A 21543-nucleotide genomic window follows, 5' to 3' on the forward strand; every position below is an offset into this window, starting at 1 on the left:
GATAATGCGTGCATCCCGAGTGAACGCGTTTTGGACACTCATTGTGGTAGTCTTTATCAGGACATGCTTACCAGCCTCGGTGAAAAACAAGTTTGCGTTTGTGACAAGTCGACGGCTAAAAGGCTCTACTTGGCCATCTCCGTGCCTCGTCACTGTCGTTCAGGACCTAATCTGTCCTAACCTAACCTATAACCTAACCCAACCCCTCCCTTTCCTTATCCAACTTAACCTTACCTTACCTAAACTAACTTAACCCAACCTAACCTCACCCTTTCCGGTCCTAAACGACAGCGATGGGACGTGGCGATAGTCAAGTGATGCCTTCTGACTGTCGTCTTTGGTTTCAGCCGCCAACTTGTTTTTCACCGTGGCTGGTTGACTGACTGACTGACTTGGTTAGGCGGGTGGAGGGATGTGAAGGGCAGGGCAGGGGAGGGCTGTGCAGAGCATTGTAGGGCAGGATAGGGCAGGGCAGGGCTGCAGGGATGGGCAGGGCAGGGCTGCAGGGATGGGCAGGGCAGGGCTGCAGGGATGGGCAGGGCAGGGCTGCAGGGATGGGCAGGGCAGGGCTGCAGGGATGGGCAGGGCAGGGCTGCAGGGATGGGCAGGGCAGGGCTGCAGGGATGGGAGGGACGTGTTGGGCAGGACAGGGGAGGGATATTTAGTGCAGGGCCGGGCAGGACAGAGAAGGGATATGTATGGCATGGGAGGGATGTGTAGGGCAGGACAGGGGAGGGATATGTAGAGCAGGGGAGGGGAGGGGGATGTGTAGGGCAAGGCAGGAAGGGATATGTAGGGCAAGGGTGGGCAGGCAGGGCAGGGCAGGTGTGTGCTTGGCAGAATGAGAATGTGAGAGCTTGGCAGAATGAGAATGTGAAAGCTTGGCAGAATGAGAAAGAGAGAGCGTTTTATCCCTCGAATTCACTCACTCTTGATCTTTGTAAAGTCATTTTACCTTAAAATGGGTCAGTTACACTGGTCACAAAATTTGTTGGCGATACTTGATTCTAGTAGATCAGCTAATGATAAGTAGATCCGTCCAAACAGCAAGCTTCTACGTTTAATAGGAACCGAGATATCACGCTTCGAAAAATTCGGTGGATTACGTCATCCACCGAATTTTTCAAGGGCGTTTTTTCAGTTAATGCTGAACGTAGAAAGTTGCTGTTTGGAAAGATCTTTTTATATTTAGCTGATTTATTGGAATCAAGCCATGACCAACGCAACTGATCCATTCCTCGGGTGTTTTACCCGTATTACTTCCATCTTTTTCTTTTCTTAATGTATTTACAAACCTTTTAAATTTCCCTTTTCTTTATTGGCTGTTTTCCGTCTCCAATCAATTTATTCGTACATTCAAATTCCCTAATCAATTTATTCGCACATTCAAATCCCCTCCTCGAATTGAAGTGAGTAACTCGTGAGAAACTTAAATTTTAGAATTGCGTGCCATTCCAAATCCTTCCGCCTTTTTCCTCATTTCAAGAATTGCGTTAAACTTTCACTCACCTACGCCGAAAAGCCATGCTCACTCACGTAAAAGGAATAGAAAAAATAAATCAAAGGAGGAAGAAGAAGAGAAAGAAACGTCAGATGCAGCAACTGAAGTAGAATCAGTGTCGCAGCAGCAAAAGGAGCAGCAGACAAAAACCAGGATATGCAGATGTACCAAAATAAAACAGCATAAGGACCGACCAGAGTAGCATCAATAGCAGTATTAAAGCGGCCGCTGTAAAGGAAAAAGAAGGCCTAGATTTGGAAAATCAATCCTTTAGTAATACTAATCCGTACTAATAGTACGTGTCTGTCTTCGTTGTGAGGAATAAATAAAATTGTTCTTGGTTTTTCAGCAAATGTAAGTTAACATGGAGCAATTCGTTTTCATCAAGTTGAGTGAAAACACAGTTGATGCTTCTATTGATACACATAATTCTTTCGCCCCTTTTTCTCTCTTATATACCTAGTTTTGAATTAGCCGGTTTATTAATGATCAGGGCTGCCGATTTTCTAATAGTTTCTCGAAGGGTCTAGCAATCGATGAAATGATGAATAAATTTTTGATTTCATGTTTGGTGCGATTTTTGTGAGTAATCAGCTAGTAAAATGAAGAATGGCGAGTACACAAAAAGTAAAATCGAGAAACGGCGAGTGAAAAGTGAGTTAAATCGAGAAATGGTGATTAAAGAGTGAGAAAAATTGTGAAACGGTGAGTAAAGAGTGAGCAACATAGAGAAACGGCAAGTGAAGAGAGAGTAAAATTGAGAAATGGTGAGGAAAGAGTGAGTAAAATAGAGAAACGGCGAGTGAAGAGAGAGTAAAATTGAGTAAAGAGTGAGTAAAGAGTGAGTAAAGAGTGAGTAACATAGAGAAACGGTGAGTAAAGAGTGAGTAACATAGAGAAACGGTGAGTGAAGAGAAAGTAAAATTGAAGAACAGTGAGTAAAGATGGAGTGAAAAGACTGGTGAGTAGTGGGTGGGTAAAATATTCACGATACGTGAGTAAGATTATCGGCAGCCCTGTCGATGACGTACATTCAATGGTGAACAGTTCTTGATAAGTCATTGAAAACCTGGAAAAGTCAGGGAGTTTTGCCCAACCCTGAAATATTGTAACGGTAATTACTTGGCATCAAAAATTGTATAATGATTATCACCGAACACCAAAAAGTGACAAGAGTACATTAAGTTGCTTAGTGAGCTCATCTCTTCGAAATTCATTTTATTTATTTATTTTTCTTAAGAAATTGAGAGAGAAAATGTGGCTGTTTGGTCTAAATATATCACAATTTTTTCGTATCTTCTTCTGGAAAAATACTTCATGATAGTAGTTCTTGTTGTTTTTTTATAATTTTTTATTCGTTACCTAATGATATTGGACGTTTCTGAAAATTTGCCCGCAGTGACGGCATTTTGCGATGTGTCTCCATGGAACCGGTCTAAATTACGCAAATTTGATCGTGCTAGATGGAATATTACTGAATTGAAATATTTGTCGGGTTCTTGGTCATCAATCAGTTGCGAGGCGTGAATGGTCGATTATCGATATTTTTTCATTTGAAGCTTTGGCAAAGAATCGATTGTTATGATGGTCATTTCGAACATCTGCGTGTCGATCCTTTTCTATAGGTTTAAATGACAGGTAAATCGATAAATCGCAATGCATACCACGCCACTGTCATCGATGACCCAAGTAATTCGAAGTTAAAATTACGAATTTGATAGCCTCTATAATAGGTTTCGCTCCTGCTATTACAGATTTTTCCTTCGTCGCCCTTTTCTCCAATGGAGAACATGGAGAATCTCTATGTCATATCGTAAGCTAGACGAGGAATTAATATCGATGCGATTCATAACTTGCATCCACGATAATGATTTCAACGTTATTTAATCAATTATCGTCTATCAGGTGTACAAAAACATTGCAAAAATTACATTACTTGGTCATTCCAAGCAACAAAGTCAATTGAAACAAAAAAAAAAAAAAAAATACATATTGTCAAATATTGCATCTGCAACTGGACGTTAACATAACGGAAGAATTCGTGCCCTGAAAGCATGCATAATGGTTCCTTTGTAATTTTTTTTTCTTTTCGTTTTTTGATCATCCAGAGAAAAAGAAGCACCCGCTCGTGTTTCTGGTCGAAAGATGCACCTTTAATTATCATTATGATCTTTGATATTATTTTTATGATTTTTCCTAATTTATTTTCATTTCATTGCTGTAATACTTTGGAATTTGTAAACACCGAATTTGGGCAGAATTCAAGCCAGCACCACACATGTACTTGCATATGTATTATTCATTTCCTAACGTTTCTGTAAATGTTTTCAAATATGTATCTTAAAGACCTTTTCGAAGCCAATTTTTCAGTGCGGTCTCAGTGATAGTGTCGCGTCGCGTCGTGAGTGCTTTCAGCTTGGCGTCGGGCAATTGGATACCTCTCTTCTGGTGCGTATCTAACAGTTATTTTCTTCTTGTCTTTAAATTCATCTATTATCATTCTACAGTTGTTAGTTACAGGATACATTTTTATCATTCCTTTTCCTATTCTGCATGATACGATGCGGACTGGTTGGCGTAACTAAAAGAAGAAAACAAAACCATTGTGATGACGATCGTCGAAAAAATAAATTTTAAGATTTTACATCCTTCCAGCGATTATTTGGACTGCATTTTGCAATTTGGAACTATATATTCTGGTTCAACTGAAAAAACACTTATGTGCACAGGGAAACCATTGGCACATACGTTGTTTTTAAACCGGGCCAGAATCTATAGTTCCAAATTGCAAAATGCAGTCAATTTATAGAACGATTTTAGAGAGAAGAGACGATCGGCGGAATGCATTATAATCCCAAAAATTGTTTGCTTGCCCTTCTTTCTTCAGTTTAAATCTAAATCAGGAACTCCTCCTCAATCAATGCGACACCACACGTAGTCTAATCAGGCATTTGTCAAATAAAGACCTAAACAATTTGGCATGTTTTTCAGCAGATAGCCAAGTTGAAAAATTGATGAAGGTACCAATGTCTCTCTAAGTTGACTACGCAAAATGAGCTTGTTTTGTAGAATTATTGATTGTCGATCTAGCCCCCTCCTCTTCCCCGGTCTATATTTCTTCTCATACGCATTGATTTTTTCTTATTTCTACGATTTCTAATTTTCTATTATTCTATGAAATGACGTTTCTATTTTTTTTTATTTTTCCAGAAACCCGTGCTGTGAGCCTCACTTTGGTATGTAAATTATTTCATGTCGTATGTATATTGTATGCGTGTTTTATGGATTAAGTTAGAATCTTCATTCACAAATCGAGCGCACTTGGGTTAAACTATCTGAAAATGACCTGCTGAGTCATTTTTTCCTTTCCTAATTGGGGATGAAATATATTGACGAATAAGTACGGCCTAGTGACAAATCAGAGTATTTTACTTCGAGGACATACAAAAGACTATAGGAAGAAAAAGGTGCGTTTACAGCACCCGCTAGTTTTGTCACCTATAAAATTTCCAAGTTGCCCCAACTGTTCAATAAGTCGCTCCCAAATTTAAAAATGAAAGAAGCAGTTGGATTACATTTTGCAATAAGGGACCACTAACTCAAGCTCTTCGTTAAAGCACTTTTCTGCATTGGGAAACCAATGGCATGTATGTTGTTTCTAAAATGAGCAATAAATAGTGGTTCCTTATTGCAAAATGTGGTCCAGTTTTTCCAGGGTCGGGGATTCGCGTAAAATAGATTCCTGCACGGGTGCATGTTCATTCCATCAGAATTAAGCCGTACGGAATTTTTCCAACCTGTAACATCAAGTATCACAGAGAAAGAAAGGTGGGGAGGTGACATTTCCGACTTCTTGAAAAGAAGTCGATGTAGGCGCATAGCCTTTTTTTTAGTATCGATTTTCCTCATAATAGTGTGGTTAATGGGAAAAGACCACAATTCAGAAACCGTTTGAAATTATGTTTCATGTTTTCTTACACTAATACTGCCGTGCTCAGGAAGATCGCCGTATGAACATTCGAGAGTTGCCAAATTTCCCCAGATAAAACATGTATTTTTGAAGAAAGTTATGCATATTTTACCTTGAAATTTTCAGACATTCTAGATTGAATTGTGAACATAATCATCTGAAAAATTTGATGGAATATATTCATAATTTTCCCAGCAATTTTTTTTTTCGAAGTGGCTATTCGTCGGTACGGTACCGACGGATAAATGGCTATTCGTCGGTACCGTACCGATGAATAAATAGCTATTCGTCGGTACCGTACTTTGATTTTAGTACGTGAATTATATTAAATATATGATTTCTCAATAATATTTTGGTGGAAGTTAAGAGCTAAAAATTGGGTGAAAGATGGAAAAAAGACCCAACACGAGTTGTAAAGAAATATTCTCCAAATTTAATTAATGTATTTAATACTCTCACATAATACTGAAATGTACTACTCTGTCAAATAAATAATCATAATACTGAAATGCACTTCACTGCCAAATGAATCATCATAATACTGAAATGTACTACTCTGTCAAAAGAATCATCAAGAACGCTTCTTTTTTCGGGTGGTGGGGCCTTTAGTTTCATTTGCAGGTGTTTCTTCATCGAGTGAGAGGATACAAAAAGCATAGAAACCTCGCCGTCACTGTCTAACTCATAGTTAACGTCACCTCCCTTTTCTTCTACTTCTTCCAAAAAATTTGAAAGCATTAAAGCGTGATAAGGTGCCTCAGGGCTACACGGTTTATCGGCACTTAGTATCTCCGTGTAATTACAACAGAGCACCATAGATGGCGTTTGCTTGTCCATTCGGACCAATAAGGCTTGACAACACATTTTTATTAATTAATGTCGCCGATGCGGTACCGACGAATAGCCATTTATTATACATCGGTACGGTACCGACGAATAGCCATTTATTCATCGGTACGGTACCGACGAATAGCTATTTATCCGTCGGTACCGTACCGACGAATAGCCTCATCCTTTTTTTTTTGTTGATGGAAATATGGAAACGTCTGATTGCTTATACGGCGTTCCTCCTTAGCACGGCAGAATACCACAGACGTCACGAACCATTTTCCGTATTCCGAATTTTACGGATTTTGCAGGAGTATTTTTGTCATATTTCTGAACCCACCTACGTCATGGTGCGGAAGGAACTCTGGGATTGCCGCCATCTTGTTTTTTTTTTTTTTTTTCTTAAAAATCAAACGGATCCTTCTCCGGCGTTAAAGTCGGAACGTGAAATCGTTAAAGCGTTAAAATTTGTTAAAGGCCGCTCAATGTATTCGAACAATCATCCTCGTTCCAAAAGCCGAGGTGTCGGAAAGCAGCTCGACAACACGCCGAACAAAGGCGAGCTTTTTTTTTCTATCCTCGAGCGAGTTGGCGCAATGGAACAGAAGGAACTCGACTCTCGATACGCCTAAACTGCCACGCTAAGGAAAAACGCCGTATGAACATTCGAATGTTGCCAAGTCTCCTCCCATAAATTGTGTATTTTTTAGGATGGTCATGAATACTGCCGTGCTAAGGAAGAACGCCGTATGAAGGCGTTGCCAAATTTCCTTTGATAAAACATGAATTTCTTGATCAACTTGTGAATATTTTCCTTCCAATTTTTCATATGATTTTGTTCGTGATTTCACCTAAAATTCCTGAAAATTTCAAGGAAAATATTCACAACTTGCCTTAAAAATAAACATTTTATCGAAGGAAATTTGGCAACTCTCGAATGCTCATACGGCGTTCTTCCATAGCACAGTAGAATATTTTCTCATGAAATTTTCAAATAAGTTAAATCTGAGAGCGAATCAAATTCATTGAAGAAGGAACAATAGTCCAGTGTTGAACGCAAATGATTCGGCAATTACTGAAATCGGTGCGGTGCGGGAACACTTGCTACTAGATGCTCGGTCCTCGAGAGTTTTCTACCTGATAAGGTAGATCAATCGTTAATTGATTCGTTGGGTGCAGAAAGGGCATATCTCGGTCGCGGTGTTCTGAGTCTTCAATGCTAATGAATCCTAAGCTGCGAATCCTGCTATAATCCCCTAATCCTTTACAGAGGAAACTATTGGGTGAATTTTTTGAAATTTTACGTTTTCAGCATTGCAAAATCATGAAGAATATCCAGTAAAAGTCACGATGAATTACTTACATTTGCTTTCATAATGACGGATGAAACATTAACGGAGTGTTAAACACCACGCCCAACTGAGAAATGTCCTTTTTACACCCAGCGCTTCAATTATTCGTCCAATTAAGCTGATTGACCGAAGTTGTTGATTCACCAAATAAATCCCGATTTTATCGTAAGAAATTTGGCAACGCCTGAAGGTTGCGTGGCATTTTTTCGTAGTAAGGCAGTAAAACGTTGAGATTCTCGCCTCCATTGACCAAATAATCGCAGATTTCTAGAGTATCTATATTGACAGAGTATGGCCACTGGAGTTACCACCTCTGATTGGCTCAGCCATCTTAGGCTGAATGGAGCCCTTAGGACCCAAAAATGGCGGACGCCATAAAGTTAATGTAATGCAAAATGATTCAAAATGTAGTTGTCTTTGCTTATCGTAACGAGAACTTTACCCAAATGCACTATTGCGACTTTTTTACATATTTTTAAGGCTAATCGTGTGCAATTTTTGAGAAAAAATGATCTTAGATGTAGTAAGGTTGGCAGCAAGTGCGGTTGGTGATAACCGTCAAAAGTTGGCAATGACCCCCCTCCCATCCTCAAAAACCAAAACAAAGCACCGCCATTTTTGGGTCCTAAGCCTCTCCATGGGACCCAGTGGCCATACTCTCTCAATATAGGTACTCTACAGATTTCCATTGAAAATTCCTATTTTATCCTAGGAAATTTGGCAACGTCTGGAAGCTCATGCGGCGTTTTTCCTCAGTACGGGAGTGAAGCGTGGAGGTTCTCAGCGAGTTCCGAAGTCGACGTGTAAACAAGCGGGAATATATGAGTCGGTGGTGGCGCGGTGGGGGAAAAGTGGAAAAGCGGCCTTGAGTGGGTGGTTTTTGCCGGTGCGAATCATATTTCATAGCCCTGTTGGTCCTCTTTTTACGCGCTCTAATTACGCCCGTCCAAGGGATCCAGGGACGAGGAGAAGAACGAGGCAGCCCGCTCCCGAATCCTTCCCATCACTCAGCGCGTATGTGCCACCGACCGGCCTTTCGCCAGATCAATAGTCGAATTATTTTACGGATTGTCCAAGGATAGGTGATCGTTACGGCCTTCGTTTGCTTGACACCGTAATCACACGCTGAATGTGGGAGCTGAATATGGCTTGAATGTGGAAGTCTTCGGCCCGATGCATGAATTTTGCGCGTGACGCGCAAAATTCAGTAAGGATTCTCAGCAACCATCGGACCAATTTTGAATTTGTCTGAACCATTCGAGTAGATTTAATACACATCTGGATGAAAATAACTCGAATTTGCTAAATTTCAGCCGTTGGGCGATGACTGTTGACTTCCACATTCAGCTGCTAAATTCAGCGTCTGATTGCGGCATTACAATTTAAAATTTTCGAAAACAGGACGTCTATCGCAGGGTTGCCATAGTCAAAGAATAACAGGAAAACCGGGAAACGTCAAGGAATTTCAATGAGACTCGGAAAACTTGGAAACCATTACAAACCACCATGGAAATATCCGGGAAAAACTGTTAAGGTGATTCGATGGCTGAGTTGCACGATTCTGCCACCACGTCGCGCTGCTAAAAAAAGATCACTTTCAACGCAATTTTAATTAATATTTGATTTTTTTCGTCAAATTAGGAATCGCACTTTTGTAGCAGCATGCCTCCCGAACACACTCAAAAATTTTCAGCTACCAAATCCGAAAAATAAACCCGTGGTTTTTTTAGAGAGATTTCGGGGTATGCTGGCGTATGAGTGCGAGAGAGAAGCCTGGATCAGCTGTGTAGTGCTGTAGTTCGCTGTTGCCGTCGTTATCATCCCCCCTCCTGGTCAACCACTTTCCATTGTTCTCGAGTTAGGTGTTTTGACGTTCGGTCTCGTCTGCGTATGCCCGGTCCGTCGCGTCGTCTCTCGGCTCGAGCTCGGCCGTCGGCGAGGCCGGCTCCTAGCGCCAGAAGATCATCGTCTGATCTTCCGGCAGCTTCTCCCTTCCTTGCTCGCAATTGGCTTGATAAGTCCGTCGGCACTCGGCGGCGCGAAATTTGAACTGACGGCAACTCATTTGTTTCCCCGTCACCCGTAACTGTTTCGCCTATGGCTCCGGTAACACCTCATTGATGCGGAACTCATTGTAGAGATTCCTCTCCTCCTTCCTCCCATTTTCATAATAAATAATCTTTCTCCTCGCCCTAACTGGTTGTTTTGTTTTCTTATTTATCACCTCTTTTGTATAAATTATTGTCTGTATATTATACTGTATAACGCCCAGAAAAACTAAACTTACTTCAAGAATTAATTGAGCATATTCGAGAAATATCGTGAGGCTTTTGTCAATGTATGTGTGCATAAGTGAAAATATTTCGCCTTTTTCTAAATTTATTCTTGGTAAAAAATTTTTTTGCTTAAGAATTGTTTAATAATTGCTTGGAATATTGGTGCCAACTTCTACCTTATTGCTTTTGGATTAAATTGAATGCTTACAGTATTTGCTTTGTTTTTTCAAAACGTCTCAAAAATTCTGGATAGTGAAATTATTATTAAAATAAGTTTGCAATAATGATTTCAAGAAATATCAAGAAGAAAATTCAAAAACACTTCCGAAATAATTGGTATATTTATGCAGATGTGGACTTTATTTTGAAGATATTATTTAAAAAATATCTCTGAATCGCAGAAGGCGAATGACTTCAAGAGCGGGCACTTGGTCAGGCAAAAAATTTGAGCAACTGAATTGGGCATTTGAATGGATAAAATACTGTTGTTTCATTTTTTCTCTTTCGCAATTTTACTCTTACAATACAGGGTGGCCCAGACCTACCTTACCAGGCCTTTTTTTCGGTTAATTTGGGTCGCACGAAGTCCAGGATCGCGGGAATGAATAGGGAATCGACCCCAAGGAATTCGAATTTCATGGTCCCAGAGCCCCCCTTGCGTCCCTTGGGGGGTAAAGGGGGGTCCGTACTTCAAAAGTCAGGGTTTATGTCAAAATTTTGAAATTATTTCATCGGAATCAGAACGTACGGAAATTTTTAACTCAAATCGACACCAAGAAATCCAAAATCGGCCCATCCGTTTCCAAAATACCGACCCCTAAAGGTGAGGGACAGAGCCCCCTTTCAAAAAAATTCAAGTTCGTAAAATTGACGTGGAGACTCGGAAAAAATGTGTTTTCATGGGTAATCGACCCCAGGGAACCCAAATTTGAGGGTCTCGTTGTCCTCAGAGACTTTTCTAATGGGGCACAGGGGGACTCTGAACTTTTCAATTTGACCAGTGTGGAGGTTACCCCAGTGCCCCGTCAGAAAAGTCTCTGAGGACAACGAGACCCTCAAATTTGGATTCCTTGGGGTCGATTACCCATGAAAACACATTTTTTCCGAGTCTCCACGTCAATTTTACGAACTTGAATTTTTTTGAAAGGGGGCTCTGTCCCCCACCTTTAGGGGTCGGTATTTTGGAAACGGATGGGCCGATTTTGAATTTCTTGGTGTCGATTTGAGTTAAAAATTTCCGTACGTTCTGATTCCGATGAAATAATTTCAAAATTTTGACATAAACCCTGACTTTTGAAGTACGGACCCCCCCCCCCCCCCCAAGGGACGCAAGGGGGGCTCTGGGACCATGAAATTCGGATTCCTTGGGGTCGATTCCCTATTCATTCCCGCGATCCTGGACTTCGTGCGACCCAAATTAACCGAAAAAAAGGCCTGGTACGGTAGGTCTGGGCCACCCTGTATACAAGCTTGGTTTCCTTGTGTGATTATGATCTTAGGTTCAATGTGATACACTTGCTGAAGAAGAAAAATAAGCGAATGAGGTAATTCAAGTCTCCTCCCTCTTTTTTTATTTTTTTATATTCAGGTCTTCTCTTACAGAAATCCTGAACAACTTCCTTACACACAGACATATAAAATATTATGGATACGAATTATTTTAATCGGAATTCTCTATCAAGAAAGCTGCCACCTTTCTTCCCACACTTTGCCACACCCTTCCCCTGTCCCTGGAATTTGCTGCATAGGGCAATATATCTAAGAAGGTTTTCATCAAAACTCTCTTCAGCATTTCTAAAATTTAATTTGTTCCCTTCAAACTTCAATGCTCAACTAAAATGCCACCAGTAAGTAACCATCTAGAAATTACAAATATTTACCTTCGAGGGAATGAAACGCCTTTTTCAAGAAGGTTATGATCAATAGCAGCAGGAAATATTTGCACATAGTTTCTTCTGATCACAGTAAAGAGCGATCATTTTTCGTAAATTATTAAAAAGATACAAAAATGCATAAGTAGTATGGATGGACAGAAGCACATGAAAGAATATACAGCTACTTTCTTTTACATTATCAATATATTTTTATTGCTTATAATTTCATTGAGACTTTTGCTTTGACAAATTGGGAGTTGGAAAGTAATACAGATTTACATCTGAACAAAAGTAAATATAATTCAGGTGAAGATGTTAACAGGAAAAGTAGATATGATGTATCTAATCCATGAATAGAGGGTTCTGTTCCGCTCCTGTGATACAAGGAGTATGGAGAGAAAATCTCTTTATGATTCGGTCAGGTAGTCATTGCACAGCCATAATAATCATCAGAAGCGCCTGAATAGATTGTGCTGATGTAAACTCAAAATTTCTTCAAACTTCTGGAACAAAGAGAAGAAAATACACTTGATAAAGCGCCCAAACCAAGAAACAACAAACAGATTCCAACAGTTGGAGGAAAGATACATTTTCAAAAAAATGGAGAGTCATGTGTCCACTCAACTGGCACCATGATTCCTTATCATCCCTAGAACAATGATGATTACATCCGTACATTACTTCATGGCCTGAGAGAAGATGGGGAGAATAAAGAGCCCCTCTGAAAAATGACGGGGAGAATAACGTGCCGGAGGTAGCGGGGTGCATAAAACGCGATCACTCGTGTTAGACACATTTTTTGCGAAAGTCCTATCAACACTACTAGCGAAAGTTCACGGAACTTTGCGCGAAAGTTAAGTTTCGTAAAACTATCTCTGTGTGGACAAGGCCTTCCATTCATAAGAAATGAACGAAAAAATTATGAAAGAACAAACATATATGTGGTTTAATAATTTAAACTTCCGCCGCCGCCGTGCCGCGCTGACCGCACTGTATTTGGCGCAATGCGGGAAGTATTCCTACAGTCTTGTAGGCGCTATGCGTTTCACGCCGACCGCTGCTGACCGCACTGAGTCTGACGCAATGCGTGAAGTATTCATGCATTCTTGTAGGCGCTAATATGTGTTACATGCCGACCGCCGCGCCGAGGGCTTCTCCTTTTCATCTCAAGTCCTCGTCATCATTCCTCTCTGCGCTGAGCACCAGGCCAAATTGCGTGTTTAGTCCCTCTCTTAATTCGACTAATTAAAGGTGCTGTCTCTTGTATCACCGAAAAACAACAAAATTAGAAATTACTATACTCTCAGGAAAGGGAGATTTTGTCCCCTCTTCTCATTGATAATTTTTTTTTTCTGAATCCCATTTTTGGTGTATTTTCTCGAAGTAAATACACTATTTTTATACCTACATTTAAAAAAATTTAAAAATTTGCCGCCCCCTAAATTTGCTGCCATGGGCCGCGGCCCATGTGGCCACCCCCTTAATCTTGCCCTGATATTCATTGTTCCCACTTTGTTTAAACATTTAAAAAATTTAAATTTAAAATGTATTGTATTGGTTACTTATACAATATACAGGGTCTGAAGTATTTCTTGTTTTCTTGTGACCCTCATTTTCCAACTTTCAGTTTTCAAAAGCATGATTTTGGATCTCTTTAGCTCTGGCTTGTTTCTTCCAGAGATAATGGTGCTTGGATGCCTCGAATAGCTTTTCTTCGATTGATCGATTTTACATTTTTCATCTCACAATTCTTCCGATACTTTTATTATTATGTTCAATTTCAGAAATTCCCTTTGTAAGATTAATTGATTTTGACCCTGAAAATATCGTCAAAATTCTACTTAGAAGAGTTTGATTTTTAAAAAATTTTGGCCTTTCCGAGAGATGTTCCCGCATACTCCTGAGCAAAATATCACATTGCGCCCCCTTCGCCGGCTAAGGGTGTGCGCCCTCAGAGGTGCGTCAGTCCGACCCTGGATGGGCCCCTGGACGCCCCCTGTACGATTACGAAAGATAGACTTTACTTCAATTCATCTAATTTTTTCCCAAAATTGGGGGGGGGGGGGGGGGGCGGCCTGAAACACAAACCGGAAAGTAGTAAAAATTAAGTGTAATGTGTACTTAAAAATTTGAGTGCAGTGCTTTGCTAAATTTCATTATTCATTCAGTTTCCTCCCACAATACCCACCTGCATACATTTTACAACTTTTATAAACCGGGAGTACCAATTTCTAAAAATGCTGACCAAGACAAGTGATGAAATGAACGGCACGCCGTTCCGCTCTCCGACAAAAACTTCAAAAGGTAATTATAAAATTATTATTTCCAGAATCTGTCATATATTTATATTTTCAGTCAATTTTCTTCATGTACCTCCTCACGCCTCGTGGTCGTTTGTCAATAAAAAATACGATGTCTGACGTCGTTCGGACCTCACTGAAACCTGCAGAAGAGAGGGACGAAGATTGTAGAAAAATATTATTAATAAGTAGACCACTTTAAGTAGAGAGGACCCACGCTACATAGGTATTGCCAAATTCAATTGGCAATTTAATTTTTACAAGAATACGCTTCTAGGGATTTTTGAGCAAAATTCAATGAGTTTTCTACAGGAAATTTTCAAAGGAATCCGCACAAACGTTCTCTTGTAAAAAATTAAATTGCCCCTTTAAATGTAGTAGGTAATAGCTGTTGTGGCTTGGTTCCTTCCTGCTAAACGCGGTCCAAGTAACGTCACGTTCTAGGTAAATTGAGGGGGTCTGAATCAGCTTCTGGATGCGTGACGAGAGGAAAAGAGGGATCAAGCACTACATTAGGTCCCGCCAAAATCGATGAAAATCGCGGATTTATTTTTTCCCCCGAAACTTACGATGAAAATACATATGAAAAAGTAACGAGTTTCTACGTAAAAAAGGAACTAAGAAGATGTTACGTAATTTTTCGGAGGGACCGACTGGGGGGGGGGGGGGGAGATCTCTAAATGTATGCATGTTCAGAGGGATGTCGAGGCCTTAAAATTCCAAAATCTTGAGCGACATAATTATAGACGGTCCTTTGTGAGAGTTCTGAAAGGACGGAGCGTCTTTTACCGAACGGTCGCGGATATTACAAATCGCGGATAATCAAGACCACGGAAAAAACGCAGATAATTATGACCTCGGGTGGTCGGGAATCATTTGTTTTCAAACGGTTGCGAACAATACAATTCGCGGATAATTAAAACCGTGTTCATTCCAAATCGCGGATAATCAAAACCACGGAAAATCGCAGAACGCACCTGACTTACTCGCATGCACGGTACCACAGAATGAACACTAATCAAAATAAACAAAATTCGTACATCTAGCGGTCTTCAGTATGTTATCAGCTACCAGGAAAGTCCAAGAAAACCCAATTCGGACCCTCAATGGGCTAGTTATCATCAAAATCCGGTTTCTCATTGAACAGACCTCGGACATGGTGATTGCTCTCATACCTGTGAGATTAGAGGGGCCCATTTTCAGTCAGTAAAGTTTCGATTTTTACGTAAAGTAACGAGCTAAAGTGACTGTACTTTAGTGTAAATTAGTGGAATTTTGATGTCAAGATATTAGCAGCATGGCGAAAGGAAAGTTAAAGTACTACAAATCTAAGTCATTCAATCCAACGAAGAAATCCTTTGACAGGTCTGTGTACATTTTTACTGAGGTTCATGAAAAGTTTGCAGGAAAAACAAATTCAGTCACTTTTTGGTGAATTATGAGACTACATGATATCAAGTTCTTGCTAGCCCCTCCCCTTCTTCATTGACTTGAAACAGGGAATGGGGGTCCGCGACCCCCCTTCAACTAAGGCTCTCCGTTCCCTGCAACAGTATACTGAGGCGTCTGCAGCCTCTTTGCATCGAGGGCTTTCTAGACTATTACAAGTTTGGAAAGTGCCACATTCTACTGTTAGTAGACACTTTCAAGGATGGCTCGCTTAATACTGAGGACCCTGATTTCAAAGGCTGTTTCTGTATTAAAGATTTGGAAACATCCATTGTTGCAGATAAGAAAAGGTATGCTCCTTTCATAAACGATCTAGATGAAAAATTTATTTATCCGAGATTGGGCAAATTTTAAATGTTTCTTCAAAATGTTGAAGCAGACAAGAAGACTTACTTGCTTAGGTGTCTCAGGATAGGGAAGTCAGTCAGGGAAAAAGTACTCCTTTGATGTACGAATCACGTGTCCTAGAAAAAAAAGAGATTCGAGAGTCAGATCAGTGAGAGTTGTAGTGCAAGATTAAGAGACATTTTGAGGAACTATTATGGCCTGCGACATTGCTGGAAGTGCCTCACACTGACAATCAATCTGGAGAGTTCTGAGTGTGAAAAAATCACTGAAGAATACTGGGACTTCTGCTTCTTCGAAAATATGTTTTAAAATTTTGTTAGATGCATTATCAATAGACTTGAGGGGATACAGTTGAAAAACTGTAACGCCTCAGAGTAATTGACAAATAATTTAATCTCAGTCACACCGGAAAATATTATACATTTAGTAACAGTTTAGGAGCCACCAAGTCTGAAATGGTAATTTCATTGATCAAAACATTCTTTCTCCCGAATGATTTAAAATGCACTTATTCGCAGCTTACATGTTTCATTTCCAGAATCATCAGTTTATTTTATTTTTTCTTGTCTTTGGTTTCAGGTATAATCTTACAGGAATTGTGATGTATGAGGGTGAGGTAACCACAGGCACCTCCGGCCACTATGTTGCATATGCGCGAGATCGGAATGGACGATGGAGGCTGTACGACGATCTCGCGGACGATGTACAGATGGACCCACCCATACAAGGAGATATGAATCCTCACATTATAATGTATGCGATTGCAGAGTAATCAGGTGCGTTACGACAATGGATTAATTTTTTTCTTATAAATTGTATTAGTTATGCTTTCAGAAAAGGAGGCTTTCATGAAGCATAGATATAACTTTGGAACTGGAAAACCAAATAATCAGAATCCTAAAGAACAATTAAGAATAAGTGAACCAGTTTACTGTAAAAGTAAATATTGAAGTAAGAATACTGAGAGCCTCTTTGACCAGCTGATTCCAGGAATGCTAAATGTTAAAATATCTTAAGTTTTTTATCTTCATATGTTGATCTCTGGGCCGATCCTTAATTTTTGAAACAGAAATATAATGGGGGAAGGACTCGAAGATGGACGGTTTTTGAAAATTGAATGAAAATGTGAAAAAAAGTATGAAATTGGCGGCTTGGATGAAAATTACTTTTGCTAGACCAGAAGATATTGGGAAATATGCCTAATTCCTGTAAACTATGCTTCTTAACAGGACTGAAATGAGTGTAAAAGGAACTTACTGTAGTATGAAAGATTTGAAAAACCTCAGCTTCCTCAGAAAAATTTGCTGTGATCAATGTGAAATCAAAACATGAGAGAATAAACTTGGGTATCCTGTAAAAGGGAGGAAAGACTTTTTAGCACAGTGGCAGTATCCAGTTGGTAATTAAAATAATTCAACTTTGTATTGAATAAATAACAAATTATTGATAAATTCGATACCAAATGATAACTTTTGATATCGAAAGTAAAGTTGATATGGAGAGAGAGTGTAATGTGCTTCGATGCACCATTGAAAAAGTGGCCAAGTTCACACATGAATATTTTTCAAAAACTAGGTATGTTGCATCAATGCATCGGAATGATGGGAAAAACCAGCAAAATAGTTGGTCTGCCAATTAGGAATTCCTTCCACACTATTTTTCTTGTGTGGAAATCCAAATGCAGATTATTATCAACTAATATCATCAATTTTTCTTACCACAGGCCAACCAGACTGGATTTCTCTTCCTCCAATCCAAGGTTTTTGCTCTACATGACTAACATCACACATTCTTTATTGGCTTTGATAATCAGCCGCATTTAAGTATTTTTAAAATTTTTCCATTGTCCATTGTCCGTTGTTCTATTGTTCCATTGTTTTGGAATTGGAATTCCACCTTGATTATTGAAACCTGTAAATAATAATAATAATAATAATAATTTATTGATTCTTTTGAGTTGAAACAAAAGATTACAAAGTCAGACATTTTTTAGATCTAATATACATAATTTTCTAATTTTTTTGCTCTAAATATTCTTCAATGTTATAGCATACATTTTCCTTGCAAATGCTAGTTTCTTTCATATTTCTCTGCAGTTCATTGTAGATCTTCTAGCAATTGAATTCGGGTCCTTTGGCAATCATTCCTTTTGGTATCTCTGTTATACTTATGTTCATCTCATTTCTGCCTCTGTAGTTTACTTTTTTTCTATTAAATGTGAAGTAGTGCCTATTTCTATTTACAAACAAAACTGATTCTCTAATATATATTGTATACAGTCATTAATTCATTTTCTTTGAATATCACTTTACATGTTTCTCTTTTTTTAAGTCCAAAAATGTTACGTAGTACTCTTTTCGGACATTTAAATATTCTATCAACTCCTTTCGAGTTTCCCCAGAGCATTATCCCATATCTTATCATCGAGTAGATAAAGGCATAATGAAGCTTAATCAAACCAGCTCTATTTAGTAAATGTCTTAGTCTATTAATTGCATAGCTGTAGGATCTTAGTTTTTTCACTATCATGTTTATATGCTCATTCCATTCAATATTTTCCTGTAAAAGTTCAGTGGGTGAAGATCAAATCCCCATCCAGATTATAAAAAAATCAGTCAAACACACACGTGAAATAAGAGCGAGAGTTTTCAATCTCACGATAGAATGTGGGCAGTAATGTAAATGGAAATCTACCGAAGTCTTTTCTTGAAAACTTCAGTGATTTTTCTTCTCTATGTATAAGAAGAATATTTTGTGACAATTTCAAGGTATGATGTTGGCTCAATCCCCTGTCAAAAATAGAATAGAAGCGAAGTTTTTGACACATCGCAACCAATGTACACATTTTTCCAGTTTGATTAAACCTTGGAACTTTTCACGAATTCATTGTCATGATTCAGAGAAACAAACATTTATGGAAGGGTCCGATTGTTGTAAAAATGCTTAAAATTCAATTTTCTTATTCAAAGCAGTTAAAGGTTTTTTTTTTCCCCCCTAACATTCAAAATATGTAACTCAAGTCTGTAATGAAAACCTAAGTTAAGTCTCGTGACAGAAAGTGTCTCTCCAATCTTTAGTTACATAGAAATAAGTTGCTCTTTCCGTTGATATGTGTCTTTTAAAGGTCTTGTTCAAGCCAAACAATAAATAGCTGTGGTAACCAAAGGAACCCAAAATGAAGGTTTCCCAAGACTGACTTTTCCTAAATGTCTTTCTTTTTTTTAAGCGAGGGAAGTCTCCGATGATTAATTGGTTTTGCATCTACTTACACAATGAAATCATTGTGAGTTTTCTATTCAAGTTTACTTTTACGTAAAGTTTTTATTATTTATTTAATTTTTCTAATAGTGTTCAGAAGTTTTAAGTCTGTGATGAAACTTAGAGGAAGTATATTTCATAATTTTTGAATCCCATAATCCTCTCAGGTATTCTTTACGTCTCCAAACTTTAATCTGGTCGCAGGACAAAATGATTCAATCTGTTTAAAAAAAACCAAGTGTTTATTTTTATTAACTTTTGAGGAAAAGTTGAACTTTTTCAACAAGGCATTTTTAAGAAATTCCCAATCTAAAACTTCAAAACATCCCTTGACAATGGGAACTAAGTATCAGAGATTGTAGCTTCTTCTGATGAGAGTAACCCTTTCTTTTATCGTCTTTGAAAATGTATTGTATTCATTCTTTATTTCAGGAGGTGATATTTCATTCCTATTTTCCATTAAATTATTTTTACTTTCTTCTTTGAAATTTGATTTTCTCTTCACTTGATCCCACAGTATTTTTAACAGGTTTTTACTATTGTTCATGGCTTTTTCAATATGCTCCAACTTCTTTCTTTGTAATAATGTCAAGTATTTTCTTTGAAAACTTTTAAAACTTTCATTTGCCTCTTCTGAGTCATTTGCGTACTTTTGTAATGTTAGATTCAGCATTATGATTAAAGTCATTGATATGAAGGAATTGTTGAAAAGCTTCTATAGTCATGGAGTGGCGGGGAGAGATAAGCTCTTGTCAGTGGCAAATAAGAGTTTAGCCACCGAGGGATGAAAATTGGTTCACTAGAAGTTTGGCTTGTTTTCTTCATAGTCTCCTTTATATGACAGTAATTAATGGTAGTTCGTATTAGACAGTAGTTTGATGAAAATTTTATTCCCTTTTTTCTTACTTTGGGAAATGTATCAACATCCTAATCGTTATCCAAATTGTAAAAATAAATCCTCACTTACTTATCATGAAGGTAACGACGGTGATCCACAATGAGGAAAAGCAGTTGAATTCATTTAATTTCAGGCAGGGAGGAGTCACATTTTCTTCTTTAGATACTGATAGTAAGCCGAAAAGCCAAATTCATGATGAATAGTGAGATTTCTCACATACAAATCACGAAACTATTTCACTTCACACAACGCGACAGATTTGTTTGTTTTCATTCGCACATTCGAGGAAACTTTGAGGTTAGGTTTCGTAGGTAACAATAACAAACATTGGAAAACACGGGAGGAAGAATCACAGACCTCGAAGTGGAGTCAGCAATTAAAAAACGCTGAATTCAATTTAACTTTGTTTGGCCTGAAATTTTCGGAGCATCAATTTAAAGCAATGGGCTTGACATTTGCGATTTAGATGAAGAAAATTAAAGGGTTAATTTTAAAGAAAACTCGCTCCTTCTCATGCAGTTGCTCAGAACTCACATGAGGTGCCCTCACCTCTGAAAATTAGCCGGCTTCAATTCTTAATTTTCTACAATGAAATTTTGAGTGCAGATCGATTTAACGTCTGGCAACAGAAGTGCGATTCCAAAAATCTGATATTCTGACTCTTTTTTTCAAAGAGAGTCCATTTTCGTCACGAGAGTCGCGTAATGGCGGCTTTTCGAATTTCGCGGTTCTTTGTCGACCGTGGCGCGATCTCTTATCACAGATTCTCAACTCGATAAGCCATCGAATCACCTTAAGTCACCTTTATTTGCTTTTTAGAAAGGGTTTGACGTTTCAAACGACACGTTTTGCCTGAAAACTATCTCTAATTATGTCTTTTTATCAATGTGGCATATGTTCAACTGTCAGGAAATTTCACCAACATTTGTCAAAGAAATCAGAAAATTTCAGGGAATTCTTTCTTGTAATCTTCTTAGAAATTTTTTCTTGTAAATTTTGTGGCAACCTTGCTATCGTCCTTAAAAAAAACCACGAAATTTTCGAGAAATTCGATGGCATTTGAGAAAATCAGGAAATAAATTAGCCTCTAAACCTTAAGTTTTTTATTTATTATTCTGTTAGTACTAATATTGTAGGCACACCGTCGCGTCGCCCGTAGGGAATTTCGTGTTCTTGAAACGGAGGTTGGCAGTAAGTTTTAGCATCAACCAAATTCACCCTCGAAAATTTTATTCATGTCTTGTGTTGGTAGGACCATACCTGAATATCCTACAGGAGTTCCATGTCGGTCTTGATAAGTGTTCCTCGGGAATCTGACGTCCTGTCACGCAGTAAGAGCCCCGTAAAATCCGTAATTTTTAGCGGAGACATTTTGTCAAGATGCCGCTTCCTTTTAATCGGCGCCCGACCGCAACTCAAAGGACGCGAGATCCTAATCTATCAACGGAGAGCTTCTTTCTTGGCTAAGATGGACACGCTCAAGGAAGTG

The 21543-nt window shown here is 38.8% G+C and overlaps 1 protein-coding gene and 1 long non-coding RNA gene across 2 annotated transcripts in view; one reads left to right on the top strand and one right to left on the bottom strand.

Annotated features, from left to right (window-relative positions):
• LOC109043333 (uncharacterized) overlaps window positions 1–21543 on the top strand; it is a 682950-nt gene that overhangs the window by 21834 nt on the left and 639573 nt on the right. Inside the window, exons 2-3 of the mRNA XM_072297673.1 lie at window positions 3848–3949; window positions 4712–4737. The gene's annotated coding sequence lies outside the window, so the exon portion shown is untranslated. The remainder of the gene's footprint in view (window positions 1–3847; window positions 3950–4711; window positions 4738–21543) is intronic.
• On the bottom strand, window positions 11987–20779 carry LOC140224182 (uncharacterized). The gene is made up of 5 exons (XR_011899426.1): window positions 20124–20779; window positions 17617–17809; window positions 17156–17249; window positions 15944–16014; window positions 11987–12304 (listed from the first exon to the last, which is right to left on the bottom strand). It is a non-coding gene; the product is annotated as an uncharacterized lncRNA (long non-coding RNA).

This window comes from Bemisia tabaci, chromosome 3, assembly GCF_918797505.1.
Source record: "Bemisia tabaci chromosome 3, PGI_BMITA_v3".
NCBI classification, from domain to species: Eukaryota; Metazoa; Arthropoda; class Insecta; order Hemiptera; family Aleyrodidae; genus Bemisia; species Bemisia tabaci.